An 8,297-nucleotide genomic window follows, 5' to 3' on the forward strand; every position below is an offset into this window, starting at 1 on the left:
TACTGTAAAGGAAATTTTTGTCTCATAAAAGTCAAAGAAAATGTACAGCAAAACAAATTTAATTCTCATAAAAGTTAAAATAATTCTTAATAAAAATGTATGGCAAAGTAAATTTTACTCTCAGAAAATTCAAAGAGAATATAAGGAAAGTAAGTAAAGTCAATTGAAGAAGAAAGAATAAGCAACTATAATAAATAATATAAATTATTATGTTTTTCCATTTAACAATGCTTTATGCTTTATAAACTTTTAAATCCAAAAATCCCAAGGTAGCTCTTTTATGGCTAAAATAATATTTAGCCGGTCAATATTTAATTACCATGAAAATGCCTTTTACGGTCTTTTTATATTACTTTTGATTTACCGAATATTATATAAAAATGGGTACTCAGTGCAAAGACCAATATTAAGTTATAAACATTTATTACGTTCCTACATAGAAAATAGATAGAATTTTATGCAAGATTCAAGAATATACATAGCATATGTACTTTATAAGTTGTGAAGTTTATGAAGTTTTCCGCCGAGCGTTACAAGCATATTGAGAAACGACTATACCTACTCATCTCTAGCTAATCAATGGTAGTAATGTTCGTGTTTGTGCTTCGATAGTCTCTCTCCATTTTCATATACTTTCTTGCCGCGAGTGCTTGTGTAGATACAGAGAGGAATGTATGTGCGTGGAGGCTCTTTCACAAAATTCACTTTGCCATACATTTTTATGCAGGCATAAGCAAACTCTATTGAGGGTAAAATTTATATTCCGAGTGTGAAATTGACTTTGCCGTACATATGTAGGCCCCAAATAAACTCTGTTGAGAGTAAAATTTACTTTCCGAGAGTGAAATTGACTTTGTTGTATATTTCTTATGCAGGCACAAGTAAACTCTCTTGAGAGTAAGATTTACTTTCCGAGAGTAAAACTGTGAGTTTACCTATAAAAGTGGTACGGTGCGTATTTTGTTGTTGCATTTTATTGCCATCTCCCGTGAATGTAAGGTGAGCAGCGAATATATTTAAACGGATGATGGATATACTTTAAAATGTTATATAGATTTAAAATATTAAAATAAACAAAACGAATAATATGATTAATAATAATTAAAATTAAAACAATAATAAATATATATAATTTTCTCAAATTCAAAGAGAGAGGTTGTGTTGCGTGCTGTGCTGTGGGTAGTAGTGTTCTTGTTTGCATTAAATAGCGGTGATATGCGTTGGTGTGTTTTTGTTGTGCTAAAATCTTGAAGAGTTTGAAGAGTTGGTCGTACAATTTGCATAATTAAATTGAAAGTAAAAAATGTTTTATTTAAAAGAAAAAAAAAAAAAGTAACATTTTAAAATAATATTTATATCTCCCTCCTCCTCCGTTACGCTTCCATTAGAACAAGTTTTCCAACATATGTGAAATAATTTGTTTACAAAATTCTTCTCATGCACATCCCTATAACTAGTAATAAAAAATATATGAAGGGATAAGAATTATAAAATGTGTAAACAAGAGCAGCTAGATAGGCGATTTTGAAAATAGTAAACAAAACCGAACAATCAACCACAACAACAAAGAAAAATAATAGTAATAAAAGAAAGAAAAAAAAAATAAATAAATAATAACAAAAGAGGAGTACAGCGAAACAACAACAGGCACTACCAGCACCAGCACCAGAAGCAGCAGCAGCAGATAGTAAATGAGTAAACGAGTCAGTTACTTCGCGCAGTGTTCCCTTTCCCTACTCAAGGTAATAACAATAATTTTACTGCTAGGGTTACGTATGAATGTATGAATGTATATATATATATATTTATGTATATGTTTATGTCTTCATTTGCTTCTTTTTGTTTTTTTTTTTTAAGTAATTATGGTTATAAGATTTTCAATCTGCGATTCACTTGCAACATATGCACAAAAACCAGTTCATCTTAAATGGTTTTCTTCGTCTTCTTCTTCTTCTTCTTCTTTTTTCTTTTACAACTTTATTACATCTCAACGAAAGTATTGATTTTTTTTTTTTTTTTTGTAATATGTTTGCTGGCATTGTCGAATATGCGTGTGCATGATGCGTAATTTGAATGACTCCACCACCACCACCAGTGAGAGTGTACTCTGCACATGTTTTAGTTTTCTTTTCTGGGGGGCGCTTGTACTTCTTGTGCAAATATCGTGCTTTCTTGAAAAAATTTCACTTTATCTCAATGTAATCAAAAGCAACCACACGTTCAGTTTCTTTTCTTCTTCTATACTCGCTACCGGACAATGAAGGTAAACTAATTATATTTTCAAGCTTGTAACAATCGGGAATATGTTCAAGATGATGGTCAGATGAAAAATGAAATTTTAATGAAACCCAATAAGGTACAATTTTAAAAAGAAAATTTATCAGATCTCAGACAGTAATTAAGGTAATACTACGTAGATTTTCTTATTATACTCCTCATGGAAGGATGAGTAAGGAGTATGTTAATTTTGGCAAAGCGTTTGCTTCAGAAACGCATACATTTTTGATTATCATCTAATTCTTAATCGCTTTAAGTGTGTCCGTTTGTCCGTCTTTGTAATATCTACTGTAAATATTCTCCTGGTTGCATAAATGGACTTAATATCGACTTAGCCTATATTAAGTACGATAATTTTCAAAGTCCCATAAAAAAAGAAATTCTCCCGCAAATCGCTTGAAAGGCTATTAATAGAGGATTCACGCTATGCTAGTATCATTTTCTCACAGGGCATGGTTTGCCCAAAGTGATCTTTCAAACTTTGCTTTTATCTTAGCCTACATAATGTTAAAAAAATTTTTTCAAAGTCTCATAAAAAAATTCTCCGAGCGAAACTTAATATAATCTGCATGCCGTTGGAAAGGCTGTTCACGGAGGATTCACGACGTACTACTTTCATTTTTTCACAGGGCATAGTTTGCCCACAGTAGCTAGGCCCACAGAAGCTAAGTTCGCCCTCCGAGACTTCGTTTAACAGAATTTTGTTCTGTTAACGGCTTAACAGAGCTGTGTGTTTGGTTAAGTCGTTGCTAGTTATATTTAAATATAACTTCGCTCCCTTCAACGAACACACAAAGGATTACTTCTTGCCTAGGCTGACCTATTGGCAACTGACGACTTCAAGTTTTGTTTTCTTACAGATATGCAGAAAAATGCTGTTAAAAAATAATTCTGGCCACCTTTGGTTCGCCAGAAAAGAACTAACACGTTTTTACAAAATTTCCTAAAGTGACAGTTTTTTATCAACTTTTCCTTTGAATCCTATAAATTTATGTAAAGGTATTTGTGGTTGCATTGGTGAAATCTTACGTTATTTGTGCTTCAAGTTTGAATGTTAAGTTTGTGTGAATGTACGTAACGCCCAGAGGGGCTTGAGATTGCGCCACCCATAATTGTGCCGATCGATTCAAAGTCACGTTCTGAATTGATCTGAGCTTATATGTCCGTCCGTCCGACTTGCATTTTCCACCTGCAAACTGCAACTTTTAAAATAGTTTGATCAAATTTGGTATACCGACGTGTTCTGACCCAAGGACGAACGCTGTTGAGAACAGTTTCCATCCGATAACATTTTCAACCATTTCCGATTCTTGTAGAATTTTTTAAAATGTTTTTGATGAAATTTAGTACGCTGCCATGTTCTGGCCCAAGAATTAACGCTCTTGAAAATGGCCCCAGATTCGGACCACTTCTACTACAAGGCCTTTTGTTGGAAAATCGTTATATGAAGAATTGTATTAAGCGAGATAGAGTAGGGTATTTAAAGATGAATCGTGTCGCACTATAGTGTTTTCACTTGTTGTTTCAATTTCTGTTACTTTTCCTCAACACACACATTGTCAACATTAAAAAAACATTGCTCACGTTGTACTTATGTCCTTATTAGACTTTGTAAGATTTATAGATATATATGGATAGATGAGTATTGCATTATATACGTGTAGGTATGTTTTCTTTTTTCGCTCTTAATCTCTACAGTAGTTCCAATCCCTATCGGCCAGTGGACGCCATTATATTGATTGATATGCGTATTATTTTTTTTTTTTTTTTGTTTTTTTTTCCTCTTTTTTAATTTTTTCTTGTTTTTGAAACATTTTGCGTTTATGTAAACATTGACTTATCGTGCCATGCTTTCTTGCTTATATGTATAAGCATTTAAATATATGCAAATTGTTTGCATAAATCTGATTAAATCGGACATTTTTCATTGATTGACACTGCTTTCAAACCCATACATAGCAATTATTTAAAGACTTAATTTATTTCCTTACTTTTCGTCATTCTTCTGCTCATTTTTCATTTAGGCCGCTTGAACGCATTGTAGTTAATTTTTTATAAACAAAGCGGTGAAAAATTTTATGAAAATAATTGAATCGAATTAACAGTGTTTTCATTGCATTATATCTTCTTTTTTTTTTCTTTTCAAAAACATAACAACTATGATTGTACCGAAATCACTTATCATGGACGGACAGGTGAAAAGTGATAAAACGGAGCGAAGAAAAATTTTCGCAGGCGTTTCATTTACGATAGCTAATGTATTGCGAAACGTTATAACCCCTAGCATTTTATATAGTGGCTTTAACAGCATTCAATAACATGTAAAGAAAATTATATTCGGCTATGACCGGATATTTTGTACGCAGTATCGTTGGTCTAAAAAAAAAATGGGGAAAGACCAAATTTCTTTACACTATAATATTGAACGGGTGTGACTAATTTTCTCTATTTTTGCAGGACCAAAGTAGGAATGTCTATCGTGTGTCTGTTGAAGCTCATGAGTAATGAGCATAAAAGGCGAAGAGCAAAGGCGTGCAGGCATGCAGGCGTACCCTTTCTTTTGACAAATTTGAAGGAGTAATCTTAATTGTTGCGAACGGAAAAACGTGTACCGCACATACACTAAACGGCTGGGTAGTTGGACAGACGGACAAATGGGCAAAAAGACAGGTTAAGTGCATTAGGACATGTCGAGCGCATTATTGGCTTTTTAAAATTTGCTTATGGCCATTGACAAAAAAGAAACAGTTAGATCGTTATAGTCGGACAAGGCCGGCCAATATACATCCTACATCAATTTATCTAATGCAATAATTCGCTTGTTTTGCTAATAATACATCAAAAGTTATACATCATTTTCATGCAAAAGCTACTTTTCATGAAAGTCAGCATATTGGAGGATGCGAAAAAAATCGCATGACGTGATCCGAATTTTACTAAATTAATTTACTTCTCAAAAATGTTGTTATTTTTCAGCTTTCTTCTTGCTTGTTTTTTCTGATAACCATCATATATCTTGGGATCTAAATAAATTGACTTATCTGAATCCAAATTCCCTACTAATAATATTTTTGTTAAACGTGCTGCTACGGGTTAATTTCAATTATATAATATTCTGAAGAGCTTACAATTCATGAGAAATCTTATATGGAGTGAGGCCAAGAAATAGACCGAAGTGTTTCAAATTTGATCCAAGTAATTTTTATATGAAAATACTATACCTATGAAATTTTCTTCATACAATGCTAACAATTAAGCCTTTTTGGCATGTAAAGGTTTACTTATCCTAAGCCTCCTTATATGCGGTGGCATCAAAAAAATAGACTCATATGATCCAAATTCGTTAAGATAAATTTTTTTGTCAAGTTAGTGTTATGAACCAATTTTCAAAATGAAATATTGAAAATGAAAGTTTTTGGTCATTCAAGGACTCAGTTTTCGTAGGAACGCTCAAAAACTACCCGAAATTCAATTTTTGTACCAACTTAGAAAGTCGAAATACCATCGCTCAGTGACTTTTCGCGAGACATAACGATGTTTGGAGAGTAGTTGAAAAAATGGGCCGATCGGTCCATTTTCAATAGCGTTCATCTTACGGGGAAGACAAGTCGGACAAGTCATCAAAATACCTCAAAAATTGTAATGGCATGTAGTTTGAGGGCAGACATCAGACTAATGGACGGGCGGACAGGCAGGCTTCAGAACCATTTTCCCAATCGATCGATATAATAAAAGGTTGGTCTATCTTAAGCCCCCCTTGGTGTTACTTGCGTCCGCACAAATATGGGCTTATCCTATACAATAAATGGGGTACGTTAGTTGTATCCTTTATGGACCCCTGACACGAAATCTGAAAGTAAGATATTCGTTCGTTGCTAGGTGAACACCGTTTTGATAGAATATGAGTTTTTTATGCGAAAGATATTCTGACTTTTAAGGCCACTCACGATATCGGCATAAGAAGAGCAATACTGATCAAGCTGAAAATAGGTTATAAACTGAAATCGGTGTTACTCAGAAGTGGGGACGGTTGCCTCGTCAAGCTTTGCAAGACCTTCCGTGCTCTATAACACTTCAGCGAAGGCATTCTAAAGGAACGTCACCTTAACACATTTTGATGGCCGTTTTTTTTTTTTTTTTTTTCTAACATTCGGCGCATCATCATGACTTATCTTTGATAGTCTGCTGCAAATATTCATTTCATCCAAAATTGCTTTTAGTTCATCGTTTTGAAAGTAACTACTCAGCGGTTCATTAGACTTTCGACGCAACATCATTTCAATAACGACTCAACCTGCAAGGCAAACCTATTGAATATTGATTTTTTTTTTGATTCTTTTTTCGACTAAGTGGACACAAAATTTCTGCATTTATGCCAGTCTTGATTTATTAAATGAAATTTTCATTTTTCTTTCGCCTGCAATTTTTGCCCCGGGCCGGTCTCTCTCTCTTATTCTTCACTCCATGTAAAAGATTTTTTTTTTCCCCCAATCGCTATTCTCTGTTAAATTTTGTTGAAACAACACAAGACAAAGGACAATATTTCATAAATAAGAAAAAAGACGAAACAAATGAAACGAAAACTTGTTATCCTCAATATATTTGTAAGTATGAGAAAAGGGAAAAAAATGCATCACCATATAGCCGGCATATACCAACGAATCGCAAAATCTTCAGAAATTTTAATTTATTTTATTGGTTAAGCTCTACGCTAGAGAGTTTTTGTCAGCAACTGTACGCAGTGTTGAACCGTGCCAAAAATATTACATAAGTAATATTTCGATTGAAAACTTGAAAGCTTTCATAATGGACTCGAAGTCATTGCTAAAAGTTTCGATAAAGTTGGAAAAACTTTTCAAGCAAAACTGAATTAGCTTTCTATATATACATATATATATATAGTGAATCAAATCGGGAACTGAATTCAACCCTTTGACGAAATTCAACTTCTTTGCGCATCCAGAAGACGCATCTTTTCATTCATTTCAAACCTCAAGACTTCGTACGTTAAAGGAGTTCAATGATTTGAGTACTGAATCGATCAAATTGTAGTACATTCGAATCGAAATGATTAGTTTTAGATTCTTCTAAAATATATATGAAATGCCATCGAAGACTCTCCGATAACAGCCTTTTCTTTCTTTAATTTTAGTTTCAGGCAAACTTTTCGTTATGTGATATATGAAGAAAACGCTTAGTACACTACCTGAACCCTTAGACGGCCAAAATTTATTTCGGCTGTAAAAATTATATACAGAATGAATGAAACCGCAAACCAACTAGAATCTTGGAGAGTGTACGAAGACTCTTTGAACACAGGTTATACCGGCTTAAATACATTTTTTAAGTCGACGTTAGCCGAATAAGTCATTTGCTTGAAGTAGTAATCAAAAACTTCGATAAATTTTTGGCTTAGTACTCCAATCCATATACGATAAAAGGCTTCTAAAATTGATCGAAAGCATTTTAAGCTAAAATGATGAAAATGTAGTTAAGTTTATAAGATATATATGATAAATAATCACGTAGACTTAACTAAATTTTTTGTTGGAAATCATTTTCTAAGTTGAAATGCTGAAGTTTTCCCAACCATGTCTAAATTTGTTGAAGGTATTCAAAGACATGGAATGATGTCAGCTTAAATGGGAAAGGCCTTTCGGATTGAAGGAATCGATCGATAAAGTATAGAATTTTTATTACATTAAATAGCAGTTGTGTAATGCCGGCCGATGAGTATAAATCTCTAACATTAAGAAAGTTGCCTGCCGTAGAAATACACATCACTGAGGCAATGTCAAATATTACTAAGCGATAACAGAAAACTTAATTTTTATTATTTTAATACTGATTTTAAGCTGCTAGTAACACTACTACTGCTACTATTATTTCCGCTACTGCTACAACTGCTATAACTACCTCTGTTGCTATTACTATTGCTACTGCTACTCCTATTGTTAGTACTGTTTTTACTATTACTACTACTACTGCTATTACTATTGCTACTACTACTACTACTACTA

At 33.3% G+C, this 8,297-nt stretch overlaps 1 protein-coding gene across 1 annotated transcript in view; it reads left to right on the forward strand.

The window, feature by feature from the left end:
• The first annotated feature begins 964 nt into the window (after nt 1-964).
• Nucleotides 965-8,297, forward strand: part of LOC119639656 (PP2C-like domain-containing protein CG9801) — a 42,867-nt gene continuing 35,534 nt past the window's right edge. Inside the window, exon 1 of the mRNA XM_038037215.1 lies at nt 965-1,742. The gene's annotated coding sequence lies outside the window, so the exon portion shown is untranslated. The remainder of the gene's footprint in view (nt 1,743-8,297) is intronic.

Source organism: Glossina fuscipes, unplaced genomic scaffold (assembly GCF_014805625.2).
Source record: "Glossina fuscipes isolate IAEA_lab_2018 unplaced genomic scaffold, Yale_Gfus_2 112, whole genome shotgun sequence".
NCBI lineage: Eukaryota > Metazoa > Arthropoda > Insecta > Diptera > Glossinidae > Glossina > Glossina fuscipes.